At 46.8% G+C, this 20,371-nt stretch overlaps 1 pseudogene across 1 annotated transcript; it reads right to left on the reverse strand.

Moving 5' to 3' along the window:
• Positions 1 to 849: 849 nt before the first annotated feature.
• On the reverse strand, positions 850 to 19,660 carry LOC146355711 (uncharacterized; annotated as a pseudogene). Its single transcript, XR_014787199.1, has 2 exons — positions 19,586 to 19,660; positions 850 to 5,393 (listed from the first exon to the last, which is right to left on the reverse strand). The product of XR_014787199.1 is annotated as an uncharacterized LOC146355711 (transcript).
• Positions 19,661 to 20,371: the final 711 nt, after the last annotated feature.

Here is a 20,371-nt window from a genome sequence, read left to right on the forward strand (position 1 = left end):
CTGCTAGGTTGGCAGAAGCTGGGACTGAACGGGAGCTCACTCCGTCAGGCAGCACTCTGGTCTCGAACTGCTGACCTGCCGACCTTCCAGTCTGCAGTTCAGCGTCTTAACCACTAAGCCACCGCGGCCATAACCTACAGTAGACTGGTATTTTTTGGATTTAAACCCCCCCCCCCGGAATATAGCCCCCAAGAGCTACTCCAAACCCGAATTCAGGCTGAAAGAAGTTCCCCACCAGTGGCTTAAACAAAGCAAAAACACATCAAGAAGTCTTGTTGAAAAAGTATTCAATCAGGACCCAGAAATCACAGCAGAACTGTCTCCAGAAAAGCCCTTGAGTTCAAAACACAGGAAGCATACTCATCAAGAAAATCATTTCAAAATTATTTGTGGAGGTCGTTACATAGGAGTTAGAATCTCTATTAAGAAATGAAAACACTTTTTAATACAAGAAGTCTGGAATGATCAAACCCTCAAATACACACATTTAGGGAGCAATCCTCCAGCCCTACTCAGCGGCTAGTCAGCCATAGGATATCTTGTTTTCCGGGAACTGACCTCCCCCCACCCACCCACCCCCGACACACACACACACACACACACACAGTGGGGAAAAGCCCCAGGTCCCCCCCCCCTTGCAAGAGCAGTGCGGAGCAGCCAAAACGGGGCGTGCCAGGGGATGTTCCGGGGCGGGGAGGGCGGAAATGCCTGTAGGACACATTATGTGAACCCCTCTATGCTTCTCCTTCCCTGCATTGGATAGGCGGCTGCCTATCTGCATCGCCTATCTGCATAGGATTGCGCCCTTAGAGCAAGCCAATACAAGTCTACTCAGAAGTAAATCCAATTAAACCGAATCGGGCTTACTCTCAGGTAAGTGGTATAAGGTTGCAACCTGAATGGTTTATTTTTATGAGCATAGCAATTTGCTGGACAGATTTGGTACCAATGCCCCATACACGATTCCAGTATTTTTTTAAAGTGGGCTGTTTTGGGACTAACGGCAACAGAATTAGGAAAGCAATAAATTCTCTGGACAGAAGTTTCTTTTCACCATGAAATACACTATGCAAAAGAGCAAGTCCAGGGTCAGGGGATATAGCTGGATTTGTGCTTTTAGAGCTGTTTTGCCCAGAGGGTTCAGAAGCAATAAGCACACAGATGGATAGAAGTCATGATTTTATTAAAGAGAAGGCAAAATGATATAGAATAATATACGATACCAATACTGAGCAAGATAGCTTACTTCCCCTTTCAGTTGTCAGGAGCTCCAGGTGCATGACACAGAGAGACCTCAGCCGAGGGCTGGCACACAGCACCTCCATGGTCCAGGTCTGCATCAAAGCTCACTGTGGGCAAGTTTCTGGTAACTTTTATACCCGAGTTCTCCTTTTGCTATGTGCGGGTTTGAGGAGCCCCCTTATTACTCACACCTGGGGTGATGGTCAGATTTCCAGGTCTCATGATGTTCATCCTTATACCATCCAAAAGATAAGCTAAAGCAAGTGGAGAGTGGCCAACCTAATTGATTCAAGGTTGTACGCTCCCAAGCAGACAACTGACCTTGGAAAGCAAAGCCTCCAGTCTAGAAGCTTGAGCACTCTTAAGGGGGCCAAGTTTTTAAGGTTCGCCAGGAGATTCAGGCATGCAAGGAACAATTGTGGCACAACACTCTCCCATCTCCTCGAAATATAATGGTCTTCCCGTGCATTTCCTCTACAAGAGCAGACTTCTTTCCAAACCTTAGCAACTCACTCACATCTCCACTACATGTGACAGAGTCCTTTATTGTACATCCATGCCTGTAACATGTTTTATAGATACAACAAAGTTTAAGAGGCAATAGGTGCCAATGTTGGGTGAGTTTCAGGGTGAAAGAGGTACTCAACAAGGTTTTTATTATTACATTTATTTTTTATTACATTTATATCCCGTCTTTTTTCCTCTTGCAAGGAACCCAAGGCGGTTTACATGGTCTCCCCTCCTTTCCATGTTATCCTCACAACAAACCTGTGAGGTAGGTTTGGCTGAGAGGCAGTGACTGGCCCAAAGTCACCCAGTGATCTTCATGGCCAAGCGGGGACTAGAACCTGGATTTCCCAAGTGCAAGTCCAGCACTCTAACCGCTACACCACGCTGGCTCACTTAAAGGTTGTCTTTTAACCTCAACTTTATCTGTGATTTTTATAAAGAGCATAATAAATGCAGTGAGAAAAGCTATGAATAAAAAAAACATTGTGCACCAATGTAATATTCAACTTGAGAGATCTTGTCAAGTCATTCCGAGCAGTTAAGACAATTATACCTAATCCTTTTGCATCACAAGCTTGAAACTATTCTCAGAAAAAAGGGGGGGGGCGGTTTTGGATTTTTCAGCCCTGTCCACTTTTGCCCCACCCACACTGGAATGCAGCCCCCCCTTCTTCAAACCAGAATTCGGGCCTCATGCCGAAAGAACCTCCCCACCTCTTTTCTAAACCACACATTTGGAAATTACATGGTCAAAATTACTAAGTGTATGTTTGAAATGCAAATCAAATCAGGAATATAAATCTTGGTCACAGCAGACAGAGAAGGCAAAAACCTAACAGCTCACAGTTAGTACGCAATAATGTGTCTGGCCTCACAGAGACTCAAACAAACAGAACAATTAAGACATCTTTGTCAACATAACAAATTCATGACATAAGAAAAGCCCATCTCGGAGGACTACTGAAAAAGAGAAGTCCTAAATTGGAGTGATTTGTTCCAGAAAAGACCATACTGGCAGGGAGCCGTCAGCGTGCAAGTATCATAAGCCATACACCCTTGCCAAAGGTCCTAGGTTTTTTTTTTTTTTACAGTTAACCTTAAAACAGTATCCACTAAGAATTTTAACGTTAGTGAAAAATCATTAAGAATACAAGGAATAAAGGCAAATGTGCACAGACATTGGCTTGGATCCAATGGAAATTGGGGGAAGCGGTTTGGGCATTTTCAGCCCCCCCAGTCCTTTGCTGCCCCCCGCCACTGGGATAAGCCTCCCCAAAATGGAAGTCTGCTTCATGCAACAGGCCTTCTCCATACTTTCCTGCCCCCACAAACCTGCTCTGAGGGATCCCCCAACCCTCTGGAGCAGATTTAGGGGACTGCAGGGGGGGCAGGAAATCTGGCAGAACAATGCTATTGGATCCAGCCCATTGGTGTTTTAATACTCATCACTAGGCTGAACAAGAATCTGTAGATAGGGTTCAGGTGGTGGTCCGTAGTCCAAAAAATAAGGAAGGTCTGAGAATACCAGTCCTATGCTACCATTCCTGCCAGCGACATTACCGGAAACCCAGCCTCCTTTATCCTAGTGCTTCCCGTGTTGTGTGTGGGTTTTCTGATGCCCAATCAGGTGTGCTTTCTTCCTGAGGCTCCTCCCACACCCGGCACGCTGAAATGGGGTTCCCTTTTGCACTGTAACATTTGACTACTGGCTGAAAGCTTTTCCTTGTACTGAACATTTCAGTGGTCTCTCCTCTGTGTGGCATCTTTGATGCGGTATCAGGCCTGAATGATTAATAAAGCCTTTTCTGCAATCCATGCATTTAAATGGTCTCTCTCCCGTGTAGATTAAATTGTCTCTCTCTTTTGTGGGTTTTTATTTTGTGTCCTGTAAGGGCAGAGCTCTGCCGGAAGCTTTTCCCACATTCGCAGCATTTAAACGGTCTCTCCCCCGTGTGGGTTCTGTGATGCACTGCAAGAGAGGAACTATTAACAAAGCTTTTCCCACAGTCCATGCATTTAAATGGTCTCTCTCCTGTGTGGAGTCTCTGATGGACGGGAAGGGCCGACCTGTGTCGGAAACATTTCCCACATTCCCAGCACTGGTATGGCCTCTCCCCGGTGTGTATTCTTTGGTGGGACTGAAGGTCTCTGTGTGTCATGAAGCTTTTCCTACACTCAGAGCATTTATATGGACTCTCTCCGGTGTGAATCTTCTGATGCTGCAGAAGGTGTGAAGGACAACTGCAGCGTTTCCCACATTCTGAACAATCGTAGGATCCCAGGTGGGACCTTTCATGCTCAGTACAGCGTCCTCTCTGTCTGAAACTCTTCCCACAGAGAGCGCATTTGTACGGTTTCTCTCCAGTATGGAGCCTCTCGTGTGCAACAAGGTTTGCTTTTTCACTGAAGCTCTGTGTGCACTGGGAACAGGTGTGGGGCTTTTCTCCTGTGTGGGTTGCCTCGTGTCGAATAAGTTTATGTTTGGTTATAAAGCCTTTCCCGCATTCTGAGCAACCGTATGGCTTTTCTCCTGTATGGCATCTCTCGTGTATAACTAACGCTGATCTACGATCAAAGCTTTTCCCACAGTGTGCGCACCTAAACGGTTTCTCACCTGTGTGTTTTCTTGTATGTCGTTCAAGGGCTGAGCTTTGGCTGAAGCTTTTCTCACAGTCTGAGCATTTATATTTATGCACACTCTGATGTTTAATAAAGCTGGACTTGTGCTTCAAACATCTGCCGCACTCCTGGCATTTATATGGTTTCTCTTCCTTATGGCTTATCCTATGAGCTGTGAGACCAGAGGTACTCCTGAAGCTTTTCCCACAGTCAGCACACTGATAAGGTTTCTCACCAGTGTGGAGTCTCTCATGAAGTTTAAGATCTGAAATAGTTCTGAAGTCTTTCCCACAATCTGAACACTGATGTGGTTTCTCATTGCTGTGAATTTTCTTGTGCCTGATCAAGTTTGACTGACAACTGAAGCTTCTCCCACAATCTGGGCATCCATATGGTTTCTCTCCTGTATGGATTCTCTCGTGATCATTAAGGTGTTCTCTCTGTTTGAAGGATTTCCCACAGTATAAGCATCTAAACAACCTCTCTCCTGAATGGATTTTCTCATGTCTAGTAAGATGTCCTTTAGAAATAAATTTTTTCCCACAATCTGAACACGTATATGGCTTCTCCCCCGAATGGATGTTTTCATGTTTAATGAGATCTGATTTGCGGCTGAAGTTTTTCTCACAATGGGCACAGGAATGCAATTTCTTTCCAGTGTGGGATCTCAAGTGTCTAATCAGGCTAATTTTTTGATTGCAGATTCTCCCACAGTGGGAGCATTTCCACGGTTGTGCTACTGAACGGACAGTTTCAGAGGAAGAGCTTCCTGCTTGTCCTAAACTCATTTTTTGGGTCATTTCACTGGGATCCTTGTTGCTTTTTTCACAAGCACCTTTCTTCCGAGGTTGCTTTCTCTGGCTCTTCTCTGGCCCACACTTTATTCTCGACCTTTCTCCTTTCTCTCTAGGCCAAGAAGCAGCCTCTTTGGGCCTTTGCAATATTGTCTCTTTTGGTTTTTACCAACGGAGAAGTTTCTATCTGATGAGATCCCTTTTCTTTCTTCACCTGCTCCTCACCTGCTGAAAAAATACAAACCAGGAAAATCAAGACATGCATCACAGTTGCTTCCTTCCCCTCAGAATCAAGGAGTTAAGTCTGAACTGTTAATGTTTCTTTTAATGCATTTAAAGATCTTATATCCCACCCTTAAGTATGAATCATCTGATTCATACTTAAGTATGATGGCTGAGAGTAGCAATCAAAGTTAAAATCAGCAGAAATTAAATAGAACAGGAGATTAACACTAGCCAACATTTTACTAAAATGCCTAAGAAAATGAAAAGTGTACCATTGTCTTGTCTGGACTGAATTCGATCTATCAGCAGTATGTTGTCTGGTGAAATTTAACACACAAGGCAACTCCCACCATGTAGCTCTAACCTCCTCCCACCACTACAACACGCACGAGAAATGTGGAAGACCATTGTATTTCGAGGAGTTGGTGGTGCACCAGTTCTCTTGCTCCTTGCTAGAGTGCCGCTTGGGCCTTTTTATGGAGTTGGATGCCTTTTCATTGGTCTCCAGAGAATCATGCTGCGTTCAGTGCTTGTGTCAGGGTTGGATCGGAGTTCGTAGAGCCCCAAAGCAGTTCTGATTCTGAGGAAGAGATAGAAACCGTGGGAGAGGAGCCCACGTGCTGTTCAGAGGCGCCACTGGAGGGAAAGCCCCTCCCTGCTCACATTCCTTAGAGTGGTAGCGACCCTGGCAGGCAGGGGGAGGGACAACTGGAGCTTCGGGATGCTAGGCGCCAGGACAAGCGGGAGATGGAGGGTGCTGAGAGGAGGCACTCAGCCTGCTTGGCGCGATGTCAACAGCTGTGTCCCGATGCCCCATGGGAAAGGGGTGGACTCTCTCCTCCTAGCCCTTAAGTTCAGAGGTTTCCCGCCCTTTCCCTCCAAATGGAGACCAACTGATTCCCTAAGGCTAGAAACCCCAGATAGGCAGCTCTCTTAAGTTTCCCTCTTAGGCTCAGGCAATTAGCATCTGCAAGCGTCATTATGCTGAATGGAAATAAAGCCTTGGAAAAGAGCCCTATTGTCTGTGTGTTGATTCTGCCTACTTGAGGATTTCAGAAGGCAGCAAGAGTGCTCCCCGACAGCTTGTACATGAGCCTACCTTAAGGTTAGCTACTTGTTTAGAGTGACTTAAGAAGAATGTTATCTTCTGGGCTGGCAGCCTGCCCATTATTAGAACCAGTGTTTTTCCCCTGCAGGATGGATGAAGGGTTGGACCATGTCTAGAATGGGATAGTATATGATTTCCTGGGACCCTCCCAAGGTAGAACCTCACCGTAGGCCAAGCCAGACAGGTCCTATGGGTCCAGCCACTGGAGTCACGTTTGCTGCTGATCTTAAGATAAGAATACGGGGATCCTGGTGTCTGAAGGAACGTATGCTTTATGCTTTTAATGTATTGTCTTGCTTTTTCTTGCTTTATTAGCCTATTTCAGCTAAATAAACTACTTTCCTTCACCCATTGGTGTGTTCATTGCCTCTGAAAATCCAAAAAGAACTATTGCCTATTGACAAAACAGCTGGCAAAACACAACATCAAAGACATAATAACTGGAGTTCCCTACTTGTGTGAGATGATGATGAACTGGAGAGGGATGGTTTGCAGGTTTAACTACTAGTCAGTGGTTTCTTGAGAGCTGGAGAATCTGTAGTACCCCCCAGCTGGGTCTTCCTTTGTTCTAATTCGCACTGATCAAGCACCCATAACCCTTCCCCTTTTTCCAGCCAGGAGATAAGCTCAGGCTTTGCAGCCAGAGATCCTGGTTGGGGAGGAATTTGCTTTATTTCAGATGATTTGGGTGAGAAATTAATTTGCTGGCTTTGCTTCCAGTGAAATTTGAATAAATCCTAGTAATTACTTCTACAGTTGCATGTATAGATATAAATCAACATCTGCAAATTTTATGCAGATTTTTGTCCTATGCACCTCGGCCTCAAATCGTTTAAGTGCCTAGAAACACCCCTCTGTTTCAAGTAACTGATGAGGAAGGGAGAAGTGGGTGTTTAATTGATCGAAGCTGTCTGTTTCCCCTCCTCCCATCCCAGGGGCATTTTAGGCTAGTCATGTCTTTTAGATCCAGACCTGAGGAAAAAAATCTAAGGCATTAGACCAGGGGTAGGCAACTTGATGTCCTCCATGTTTTGGACTACAACTCCCATCAGTCCCAGCTATCATGACTGATGGCTGGGTATTATGGGAGTTGCAGTCCAAACAATCTATGCCAGATGGCAGGAGTGGGTTTATAGGGTGTTGGCTGCATGGTTCTCCTTCATTGCTTCTTAACAACTCTTTTTGCTACATCCTTCAGGAGACTCCAGGCTGACTAGCATGAGAATATAAGAAGAGCCCTGCCGGACCGAATGTCCCTAAAGGTCAGCATCCTGTTTCCCAGAGTGGGTAGGTTCAGCTAAGAGAGGGGGGAAATGGTGCAAGGTCAGGCATTAAGCTTCATGGGTAAACTTCATGGGTAAACAAGGATTCAGATCTGGGTCTGTCCAGTCCTAGCCTTGCAAGTAGCCCTACTAAATGCTTAGTCCTGGTTCTGGAATGCTGCCATAAAGTTTACAAAAATGCAAGTTCCTCTATCCTAGCTGCACTTAGACTTCTCCAGGCTGCTTCTTCCTGCTCTCTCTTCCTGCTCTGGTCTTCCTTTCACTGGCTCTCTCTCCATATATATCCCCTACTTCTCCAAAACCAAAAGTACCTGGAGAAATGAAACCTAACTCAGGAAAATGAAACTTAACCAGGGAAATGAAACTACTCTTCACAGGGATACCCCCCCCCCAAACAAAAACCCCCAGGTCTCTAGGCCTGACCTTTTTCTTTTGCTTGCCTCTGTAGACCTTTACAATTGTGTTGTATTTTAGGGTTGTAATTTCTGTGAACCACCCAGTGAGCTTTGGCTATTGGGCAGTTTAGAAATGTAATAAATAAATAAACAAATAAATAAATAAATGTAATAAATAAATAAATAAAGTCCCTCCTGGACTGCCCGCCATCATCAATATGCCAGCTTACTGAGGGCTCCCTTAAACCTGGAACCAGCCGTGCACAAGTGTAAGGTGCGGTCACGTTTTCCCTCCATCCCTCCCTCCCTCTCCCCACTGTTACCTCAGTTGGGTCTTCTGCAGCAATTTGTCTCCTACTGAAAGCACAAGAGGATCTTGTGACAATGCGGGAAGTTATTCTGCAACCCTGGAGGAGATACGGTGTGGTGTGCGTGTAGGTATTGTCAGATGTCAAACTTCTGATCATGTTAAGAACATAAGATGAGCCGCGACGGATCAGACCAAGGGTCCATCCAGTCCAGCATTCTCTTCACACAGTGGCCAACCAGCTGTCGACCAGGAACCCACAAGCAGGACATAAGTGCATCAGCACCCTCCCGCCCATGTTCCCCAGCAACTGGTGCACATAGGCACACTGCCTCTGATACTGGAGCTAGCATAAAACCATCAGGACTAGTAACCATTGTTAGCCTTCTCCTCCACAAATGTGTCTAACCTCCTTTTAAAGCCATTGAAATTGGTGGCCATCACTACATCCCGTGGTAGCAAATTCCATAGTTTAACTCTGCGCTGTGTGACGAAGCCCTTCCTTTTATCTGCCTTGAATCTCCCACCAATCAGCTTCATGAGATGACCCTGGGTTCTATTATTATTAGAAAGGGAGAAAAGTGTCTCCCTATCCCAATGGTCCACATCATGCATAATTTTGTACACTTCTAGCATGCCTCCCCTTACTCACCTTTTTCCACGCTAAGCAATCCCAGCTGTTGTAACCTTTCCTCATGGGGGAGATGATCCAGCCCCTTGATCGTTTTGGTTGCCCTTTTCTACCGTTTTTGCAACGCTACAATATCTTTTTTTAGGTGCAGTGACCAAAACTGCACACAGTATTCTAAGTGTGGTCGCACCATAGATTTGTATAAAGGCAGTATGATATTGGCGGTTTTATTCTCAGTTCCCTTCCTAATTATGCTTAACATGGAGTTTGCCATTTTTTACAGTGGCTGCACACTGGGCTGACGTTTTCATGGAGTTGTCCACCACAACCCCAAGACCTCTTTCTTGGTTGGTCACCGCTAGCTCAGATCCCATCAGGCTATATTACGTTGAAACGCATTTACCATTTGGATGCCCATTCTCCCAGTTCACAGTCCTCACTCAAGCTATGGCACTCACTGGGTGCTGAGAAGAGTAACAAAATGGGGCTTGTGAGCAGCAGACCCAGCGTGAAGCTAAAACGGCTCTTGCAAAAGATAGCCATATATGGTATAGGCTGCTGTCAACTCAGGAAATGTGACGTGTCCTTACTTGCTGCCAGGTATGCTTTTTCTATATAGGGAAGTTGCATATGTTGCTTCAGAGAGGCTCAGAATACTGGCGGGGGTGGGGGGCCTCTTTATCAGTGTGTCTCCCTCCCAGGAATTGCTGAATAAAGGCTTCTCTACTTACTAACCAAAGTAAGAGTGAAGCCTGGTTTTCTTCCACAGTGGCCATGAGCCAGTCAGTCACCAGCACTCACTTCACTACTTGATAACAGGGGTGTGCATGAATCCTGGATGCTGCCTTCTTTAGCTCCTTGAAGTTTAACAAACCAACCAGTGACTGGCAGCTGGAATTGGCTAGTGGTGTAGCAGAAATCAGAGTCAGAGAGACCACGGAGTGAAGGAAAAAGAGATTCTTTATTTAACGTGCAGGCTTGAGGTTGGAATCGTTTCCAAAGAGCCAGAAGCCCCGAATCACAGTAATACATGACTTTTATAGATATGACAGCAAGCAGTTTCCCCCTCCCCTTCTCTCACGGTTTCTAACTGCGAGGTCTATGAAAATGGGTAATAGGGCATGATTAGCAAAGAATGAGACCTTGATATGTATCCAAGCAATATGCAAGCCAAGCAGAGGACTGGAACATGATATGCCAGTGTCAGAGAGACCCAGTCCTGTTAATAATTTGGGGAATTTCCACATTGCTGTTTCTGCTATCCTATGCCAGCTCAGCAAGGACATTTCTGATTTTTGACATGGCTGCTACATTCCCCCCTTTAATGCATAATTTTATTACAATTATAGCATTTAATTACACAAGAAGTTGGCAATGCATAACACAGGATTACTATAGCACTTTTACTGTATATCTTGCTGAGCTATCAAAGCATAGCGGGCAGCTGTTTTAGTGGCCGAGGCAGTAAACTGATGTTTCAGGCAACGCATGAACCAGGGGATGCAGGAGCACAACAGCATTCCTACCACTATTACTGGCAATATCAGAACGAACAATGCTTTTAGCCATCTGAGGTCTGGAAGCCAAGAGGTTAACCAATCGAGCCAATCATGTTTTCTTATTGTTATATCTGCCACTATATTACGCAGATTATTGATCTGCATATTTACAGCGTTGCTGTTATCAGTTAAATTAAAACAACAAAGCTTCTGGTGTGACTCACAGCCCAGATGATGGAGAAGGAAAAGATAATCTATACCACCTCTGTTTTCTAAGACGGCACCTCTTAGGTCACGTAATTCTTTATTTAATAATGACAGAGCTCGTGAGGTGGCATTTATGCTTTTGGCTAAGCTACAGGCTAACCTGTTAATCTCCAGACCATCGGCCAAGGCTAGGCCCGGCACTCCATCCAGAGATGCTGCTAATGCTAGTTTCTCTGAATCAGAGTACAGACTCACATGACTAGTACAGCTCTCAGTCAGCTGGAGCGCCCGGGGCTGTCGTTGGCGAATTTTCTCAGGCCATGGGGGAAGGATTGGTACCAGACGGCTAAGGCAACATGGGTGGTTATCAGACAAATTGGCAGGGATGAATGACCAGGTACGGGAACCACAGGTCCAAAACCATCCATGAGGCAGAAGTATATGTGCATAATTAAAGGATATGTTTTGAATTTCATTACAGTGGAAGGGGGGTCCAGGGATAGCTTTACATTTTTCAGAAGATTTTTGACAATTAATCATACGAGCACAAGTGGCATTTATACCAGCTACAATGGCAGTGCGTAAAGTAAATTCAGTAGGAGGCAGAGTTTTTGTAACTGCGCCCCAGTTTGCATTTTGGGAATAAGTCAAATTTATATGATAATGGCTCAACATAGTATCATTTTGAATCCCATCGGGATGCCTACAAACGGGTATTAAACAGGAACTAATGAGTCTATTGGCTGGTATATCTTCTGGCAAACAAAAATGCTTTACTCCAGTGATATTAGCTAAGTGAAGCCAATAATTATCGGCAAACCTTAAGGGCATACTCCCCTCTCCTAAAGCAGGCACCCCTTTAGCGCACAATACTGAGGAGGTGCAACTTATCACTACTAACATCGCAACATACATGTTTAATCTTCTTTGGGATCTGACCGTACGCAGAGCAGCCATTTACCCGGCAAGCTGCAGTAAGGGTCTAAGTCCCGCTCTTCAATTCTCCAGCTGCAGGTCTGACCGTACGCAGGGGGAACAATTTCCTGGTATGTCCCCAGTAAGGTCTAGCCTGAGTCTTTTTTTACTGCTTTTTCTTTTTCAATACAACTTTTAAAGGATTGTCAGGATTTCTGTTTGCAATCCACTCCCCCCCTTTTGCTCTCTTGACTCGCGTCCAATGTATCCAAGGTTTAACTCCAGCTACTTTTATAGCTGTAGGGGTGGAAAGTATAACAGTATTTGGTCCTTTCTATCTGGGAGTTAAAGGGTCATTTTTCCAATCTTTGACCCACACTTCGTCTCCCGGCTGGAAAGGATGGATTTCAGTAATAGGAATTGGGGGTCTATTTTCCAAAATATACCGACGCTGGGCTTGAAGAACTTTGCCCAGTGCCTGAACCTCTTGGGTTAAACTAACATTGGCCAATTCTTGCAGGTCTCCCTTTAATCCTACTAAAATTTGGGGAGGCCTGCCATACATTAATTCAAAGGGAGACAGACCAGTAGTTTTATGTGGAGTGCATCGAATTCTGAACAGAGCTAAGGGCAGCATCTCTATCCATTTTCGCTGAGTTTCCTGACACAGCTTGGCTAAGTGGGTCTTGAGGGTCCGATTCATCCTTTCCACTTGTCCAGAACTTTGCGGACAGTATGCACAATGGAGCTTCCACTGAATGCCTAATAAATGGTTAACTCCTTGCAACACCTTGTCAACAAATGCAGGGCCGTTATCGGATCCAATAAATAGGGGTAATCCGTGTCTCGGAATTATGTCTTTCATTAAGGCTTTTATAACTTCACGTGCTTTCTCAGTTCGGGTAGGATAGGCTTCTACCCATCTTGTATAAGAGCACACAAAAACTAGTAGATAACAATAATGGCCTACCCTAGGCATTTCAGTAAAGTCAACAACTAGGGCCTCAAAAGGAAGAGTGCCAAGTTGCTGAATGCCGGGAGGGGGTCTCTTCCCTTGTCTGGGGTTATTTCTGGAGCATTTTACGCATCGCATAGATGCTAAATTGGCATAACTGTGTAGTTCATTGATGTAGACCTGCTTTTGTAGTAGTGCTGCCAGGGCACTTTTTCCCAGATGGGTAGCTTTATGTGCAGTCTGGACAATACTCCAAGCTAGCCGTTGTGGCACATAGATTCATCCATCTGGCAGTTCCCACCACTTCTGGGCTATTTTCTTAGCTTGCAGGGTCTCAACAGCCATTTGATCCTTTTCTGGAGTGTAGGTTGGACGCACATCTGTTAAGTTAACTTGGAACAACGGGGCTTCCGAGATTGTCATCTCAATTTTTTCTCTATTGTGCTCGTCTCTGAGGGCAACTTGCTTGGCTACGTGATCTGCCCATCGATTGCCTTCTGCCACCTCACTTGTTCCCTTTTGAGGCCCTCGGCAATGTATTACTGCCACACGTTTGGGGTGCCATACGACATCCAATAGAGCTGATATTTCTGTTATATTTTTGATACCTTGTCCGGTGGAGTTTATTAATCTTTTCTCAAGGTACAACGCTCCATGGGCATGGAGGGTGGTGAAGGCATACTTAGAGTCCGTATAAATATTGACCATGAGTCCAGCAGCCAACGTCAGGGCTCGAATTAGGGCAATTAATTCTGCCTTTTGGGCTGAAGTTCCCACAGACAGAGGATTGGCCTCGATAACCTTGTCTTTAGTTACTACTGCATAGCCGGCATATCTTTTCCCATCTCGGACAAAACTGCTTCCATCAGTAAAGTAGGTGACGTCTGGGTGAGGCCAGGGGCTATCACGCAAGTCTGGATGACTGGAATAAACTTCATCCATAGTTTTGATGCAATCGTGCTCAGGCTGACCTCCTGGTTCTATTGGCAGCAGCGGGGCCGGATTTAAGTTGGATGACACTTCTAACTTGATACGTGGATTTTCACAGAGCATAGCTTGGTACTTGGTCATGCGCTCGTTGGTGAACCAATAATTTCCTTTATACTCCATTAGCATGAGTACTGCATGTGGAACCCCGACGGTTAGTTCTTGTCCCATTGACAACTTATCTGCCTCTTTAACCAGGAGGGCGGTTGCGGCAATGGCTCTCAGGCAAGCTAGCCAGCCTTTGGCAACTACATCTAACTGCTTGGATAAATATGCAACAGGTCTCTGCCATGATCCAAGTTGCTGTGTCAGCACCCCTACAGCTACATTGTCTCGTTCATGGACATACAACAGGAAAGGCTTAGCCACATCAGGAAGTCCTAGAGTGGGCGCTTGGAGTAATACTTTCTTAATATCTATGAAAGCTTGTTTTTGTGGCTCTCCCCACTGAAACGGAGCTGCCTCTGAACCTTTGGTAGCTTCATACATAGGCTTACTCATTACAGCAAAGTTGGGAATCCAGATTCTACAAAACCCTGCAGCCCCAAGGAACTCCCGCACCTGCTTCCTAGTAGTTGGCTCTGGCAGGGCACACACAGTCTCTTTCCGTTCAGGACCCAATTCTCACTGATGTTGAGATACTATGAACCCTAGATATTGTACCTGGGTTTTACAAAGTTGTGCCTTTTTCCGAGATACTTTATATCCTCGTTCCCACAGGAGTTGCAACAGTTCTTGGGTGCTTTGCCAGCATTCGAGTCTTGATGCTGCTGCTAAGAGCAAATCATCAACGTACTGCAACAGAACTCTTTTCCCGGGTTCGGAATGAAAATTTTGGAGGTCTTGACTTAGGGCTGTCCCGAATAATGTGGGGGAGTTTTTGAAACCTTGGGGAAGACGGCCTCAGGTCAGTTGGGTCTTTCTCTCAGTCATGTGATCTTCCCATTGAAAGGCGAAAATAGCTTGGCTCTTAGGTGCCAGTCGGATACAGAAAAAGGCATCTTTTAAGTCTAAGGTAGTAAAGTGAGTTGCTTCAGATGGAATCAATCCTAACAAGACATAAGGGTTCGGGACCACCGGATGTATCGTCACGGTTGCTTGGTTGACCAGTCTGAGATCTTGCACTGGACGGTAATCTTTTGTGCTGCCGGGTTTCTTGATTGGCAGAAGGGGGGTATTCCATGGAGACTGACATTCTCGAAGGATACCATATTGTAACAGATGGTTTAGGTGCTTCTGAATTCTTAGCACAGCTCGGCGCGGCAGTGGATACTGACGTACGTGCACTGGTATTGCTCCTGGTTTTAATTCAACTACAACAGGGGGCACACATCTTGCCATTCCTGGTGGATTATCTTCAGCCCACACTTCAGGCACATGGAAAGCCTGCCATGGCTCTTCATCAAGTACTGGCATGGTCCAATGTAGCCTCCACTCTTCTTCCTGTGGATATGTGAGTGACAGGAGCTTCCCTTCCTGGGGCCTGCGGAAGGCGACAGCCGTTGTTCCATCTTCTTCAAAGGATATTTGGGCCCTCAGCTTTGACAACAAATCACGTCCCAACAATGGCATAGGGCATTCAGGTAAATATAAAAACTGATGTTCTGCTATGTGGCTTCCAAACCGACAAGTCCGTTGCTGCAGCAAATGCTTTTCTTTTACTGCACCAGTTGCCCCAATCACCCGCACTTTTTGATGGGTGAGGGGAGCAATGGGGTAGGTCACCACTGATGACGCTGCTCCAGTGTCAATCATAAAATCAATATTTTGGCCCCCCACAGTGGCAGTGACCATGGGCTCCCCAGGGCCAAGATTAAAGGGGCCCGGTCTGTCTTATTCAAGACTTTCGGTTGCGGCCATTCCCGTAAAGGGATTCACTTCGTAATTCCCAGTTGATTCTCTTTGCATTTGCCAGTTATTCGGTTGCCAGCATGGCAGCTGTCCCCTCCCTCGTCCGTGGTAGCCCCCTCGATTTTCCGCCTGGTACATCGGATTGGTTCCATTTGGACACTCACACCACCAATGCCCATCTTGTCCACATTGGGCGCACTGATTCCTTCTCAAAAATTCTCTTCTTCCTGCTCTCCCCTTTCCTCGTCCGCGTCCTCTTTGCTCTCTGCCCGGTCCTCCATCTTGCGGACCTACTAGTGCTGCAGCAAGCAGTTCCGCCTTTTTCACCATTCTCTTCTCCTTCTCTTTCTTTTCTTCTTGGTCCCTGTTTACATACACCTTCTGAGCGACTTCTAATAATTCTGTCAAATTCTTCCCAGCAAAACCATTTAACTTTTGTAGCTTTCTTCGAATATCTTTATAACTCTGAGTTACAAAGGCCATATTAATCACTTTCATATTTTCTTGGGCTTCTGGGTCGAGAGGGGTGTACTGGCGATATGCATCCAGGAGACGTTCTAAATATTCTCCAGGTGCTTCGGTTGCTCCTTGCAACACTTCAGAGACTTTTGTCATATTAATAGACTTTTTCATTCCTGCTCTCATAGCTTGTAACAGCAAGGTTTGGTACTGAGTGATGCGTTCTAACCCTGCCGGTAGGTTGGGATCCCAATGAGGATTTTCTAAGGGCACTCTCTCTCTCTCATCCATCCTTGGGGATTTACATAATTTTCTGGGGCTCTTTCTAAGGCGATTTGTTCCATTTGTTGATGGATTCGTCGCCTTTCCTCAGTGGTGAATAATGTCAAAAGCAACTGTTGGCAATCTTGCCAGTTAGGCATATGCGAGGCCATAATGCTGGAGCATAGTTCCACTAGCTCATTAGGCTTTGTGGTATATGAAGCATAATGGGTCTTCCAATTTAGCAAGTCTGAAGTTGTAAAGGGTGCATAAATGTAGGCTTGGATGGGGATATAATGCTCTGCCGCCTCGGGATCTGGGTTGTGCGCCATCTGAGTTGTCTGCCTCAAAGGAAGCAGAGGCTGGGCTTCACTCCCTGACTGCTGAGCCGTAGATGGGCTCAACCCCTCTTCTTTTTGTGAGCACATCTCTGTAAGGGCCGCTGCTGATTTTACTACTTCTTCTATTCAGCCTCTTTTATTAATGCTGACTGAGGTGTAAGAGGGGAATCTCCCGATCCTGTAGAGATGGAAGCCTCAGCAGGCAATATCTGAGAGTTGAGGACTGTAGCTGAAATCGGCGAATTACTGCCCGTGGGGCTTGAAACTGATGGTGTCAATTCCAAGTCGAGGCGCGGGGCAGTGCCTCCGGAAGGGGAGGATGGCAGGGGCTCAGGATTTCGACGAGGCGGTCTTACAGTACCATGGGCCCGGGGTGGAAGCGGGGCAGAAGCGGGTGGAAACGCCGTTAGCTCTGCCAGATCTTCACCCGGGGCTTCTAACACTGGCTGTAGTTTCTTGGCTAATTTTTCTTTTCTGAGCACCAAAACTTTTGCTTGGGATTCTAGGCATTTCTTTAGCCACGAAGGAGAAACACGGACTATGGAATCCCACGAGTCTATGTAGGGAAATTGATCAGGGTGCCCAGGGTTCCCAACTATGATGGCATATACACGACTGATTTTGCTGGGCTCCAAAGAGCCTCCAGTAGGCCATCCTACACAAAAGATGGCCACTCTATTTCACATAAAGTTCGCAACCATTGAAGATTCATGGGGGGGTCCCCATAATCTCCACTAAAACCTTTCTTAAAATTTGCTAACATACATCCCAAGGGGGTGCAAGGTTTGCTTCCCCCGCCACCCACAGCCTCCCTCCTAAATTGAAGACAGACACAATTAGGGAATGGGATTGGCCAGTGAGTAAGGGGTCTCACTGGCCGACACAAGAGGATTTTACACACCACGCACTTTGCTACTGGCCTGGGCACCCGGACGGTCAACGGTATGCTTCAGAAACCGCAGTAGCCACTCACACAATCATCATTCTCTCCACTGCTTCCATATGTCCCTGCCACCCACTTTTCCCACTTTTTTACCAGAGCGGAAAACGGCTTCCCCAGCTTCCTCAGCTTCCTACTGAGTACTGGCGTGCTAGGTACTGGCACCCACTCGGGGGTGTGATCAGGCCCCCCTTCTACCCGCAAGGAGTAGGTTCTTTTGTATACATATACCACCAACACTGACCTTTTTCATAAGGCGGGGCCCTCTTTTTTTCTGCCCAGTGGCCTTTCTCCCTAAAGGTGGGGCCCTCTTTTTCCCATATACTTGCCTTTCTCCTGAAGGCTTCCAATGTGGATTTCAACTCAATTGAAGCTGCGATACAGGCAGGGCTCAAGTTCCTTCCTCCGCTTCCCAAGGTTCTCTTGCCGCTCGCTACAGTTCGGGCGGTCCCAGCTCAGGCTGTCTCCCGTTCATCCAACAAAAAGGTCGGTGGCGCCAAGAAAGGGAGGCATGCGCCGAGCCCGTCTCCCCGGTGCGGCGATCAAGAGCAGGCAACCGCCACCTGTCTGGCTCAGAGCCTGCCAGATCCGAGTCACGGCACCATTTATGTAGCAGAAATCAGAGTCAGAGAGAGCACGGAGTGAAGGAAAAAGAGATTCTTCTTTATTTAACGCGCGGGCTTGAGGCTGGAATCGTTTCCAAAGAGCCAGAAGCCCCGAATCACAGTAATACATGACTTTTATAGATATGACAGCAAGCAGTTTCCCCCTCCCCTTCTCTCACGGTTTCTAACTGCGAGGTCTATGAAAATGGGTAATAGGGCATGATTAGCAAAGAATGAGACCTTGATATGTATCCAAGCAATATGCAAGCCAAGCAGAGGACTGGAACATGATATGCCAGTGTCAGAGAGACCCAGTCCTGTTAATAATTTGGGGAATTTCCACATTGCTGTTTCTGCTATCCTATGCCAGCTCAGCAAGGACATTTCTGATTTTTGACATGGCTGCTACAGTGGGACAATCCAGCAACATACAGGTCACACCCCACCTCTTTTGTTACTTTGACTAAGCAGTACAGCTGCCACTGCAGCTGCCCCCCCCCCCAAGTAAAGAACTCTCGTACCACCTCCTGCCCCTTTAAATTAAGGGAAGGTGACAGAAAACAGGGGTCCTGGTTGCTGAATTCAATGAGGTTTACTTCCTGGGCAAGAAGGTACAGTATTGCAGTCTACCCTGCAATCCTATATGGGTATAATTCCCACTGAACTCAATGGGGCTAACTTCTGAGTCACACTGCAAGGCTGCAATCCTATGCACACTTTCCTGGAAGTAATTCCCACTGAAGTCAAGGGGATAAATGTCTGAATAGGATGTCTGTCTGTTTTATTCTAGGATAGGGGGTTGCTGTGGCTAGCCTGATTCTTGTGTCTTTAAGAGCAGCCTGCGATGCAGAAATTCAACAGGTGAAGCTTTCCCTGGCATGGAGAAAAAGTCAAGGGGGAAACTTGACTTCCTTAGTTTCTGCATGCTGAGCTCCTGTTTAAGGATGCAATCCTATGATGCAGAAATTCAACAGGTGACGCTTTCCCTGGCATGGCGAAAAAATGAAGGGGGAAACTCGACTTCCTTAGTTTCTGCATGCCGAGCTCCTGTTTAAGGATGCAATTCTATGATGCAGAAATTCAACAGATGACGCTTTCCCTGGCATGAAGCAAAAGTGAAGGGGGAAACTCGACTTCCTTAGTTTCTGCATGCCGTCCATGCCGAGCTCCTGTTTAAGGATGCAATCCTATGGTGCAGAAATTCAACAGGTGACGCTTTCCCTGGCATGGCGAAAAAGTGAAGGGGGAAACTCGACTTCCTTAGTTTCTGCATGCCGTCCATGCCGAGCTCCTGTTTTAAGGATGCAATCCTACAGGGGGCGAAGTGAAAAGGGGGGGCACAGGATTGGGGAGGGAAACCAAAGGGAAAAACGAACGCCCACACTTTCTCCCTCTCTCTCCCCTTCCCCATTGCTTGCTGCTGGTCTGGAGACTGCAAGGAAACTTCTCACCTGGCGGCCGGAGTAAAACAAAGGACAAGGGGGATTCCACCGCTGCATCGTCCAGTACTTCCTCGTCTCCAAGCCAATAAGCGGCGGGGAAGGAGAGCAGAGTACGGCGCCTGCTACTGGGCCCATTGCATCACGGGCGATGTAGTTTTCCCAAAGGCGGCCGCAATTGCAACCGCCTTTGGGAGAACGACACCCCCGCAGGAGCTACTGGGCTGGCTCGGGGCCAACACGGTCTCCCCGTGAGAAGGGCTGTTCAGCTCAGCGGATGGGCATCGTCAGGCCTTGTCCTCGCTTCCTTATCCCACTCTGCAGCTCCGGGGCGCTGCTAGGCCTGGGCACGTGGGGCCCCAGACCTGGATCTATTCCCCAGAGCCCTGCGTGCCCCTCGGTGCCTGTTAGGAGCCCAGGAGGTGCACCTTGGATCGCTCTTTTAGAGTTCTGACTGGTTCTGACTGAAACCCGGAGCGGACCCACCGCCCCACTGATGTCGGAGCCACCAGCCTCCACTGCCCCTTCTTTATGTGGGTTCCCCATGAAAATAATTTCTGATGGGCGGCCCCCAGAAACGTACCTCCTGACGCACCCTGGTCTGTCCAGCTGCTTCTAAGCCCTATTGTCAAGGATCCCTCCCTTTAGCCCAGACCTAGGAAAAAAGAAAGGTGCGCTGGACTTTCCTTCCCAAAGCCCAGAAACAGGAAACTTCCCAAAACCCTTTAAAAAAAATCTTAAAACATAAGCAGTAGCTTTGTAACCATGCGGTCTGGTTCAAGGAACCAGGGAAGAGTT

The sequence above is a fragment of the Heloderma suspectum genome, chromosome 2 (assembly GCF_057233095.1).
Source record: "Heloderma suspectum isolate Gila_16-S chromosome 2, 16-S_ref, whole genome shotgun sequence".
Classification (NCBI taxonomy): Eukaryota; Metazoa; Chordata; class Lepidosauria; order Squamata; family Helodermatidae; genus Heloderma; species Heloderma suspectum.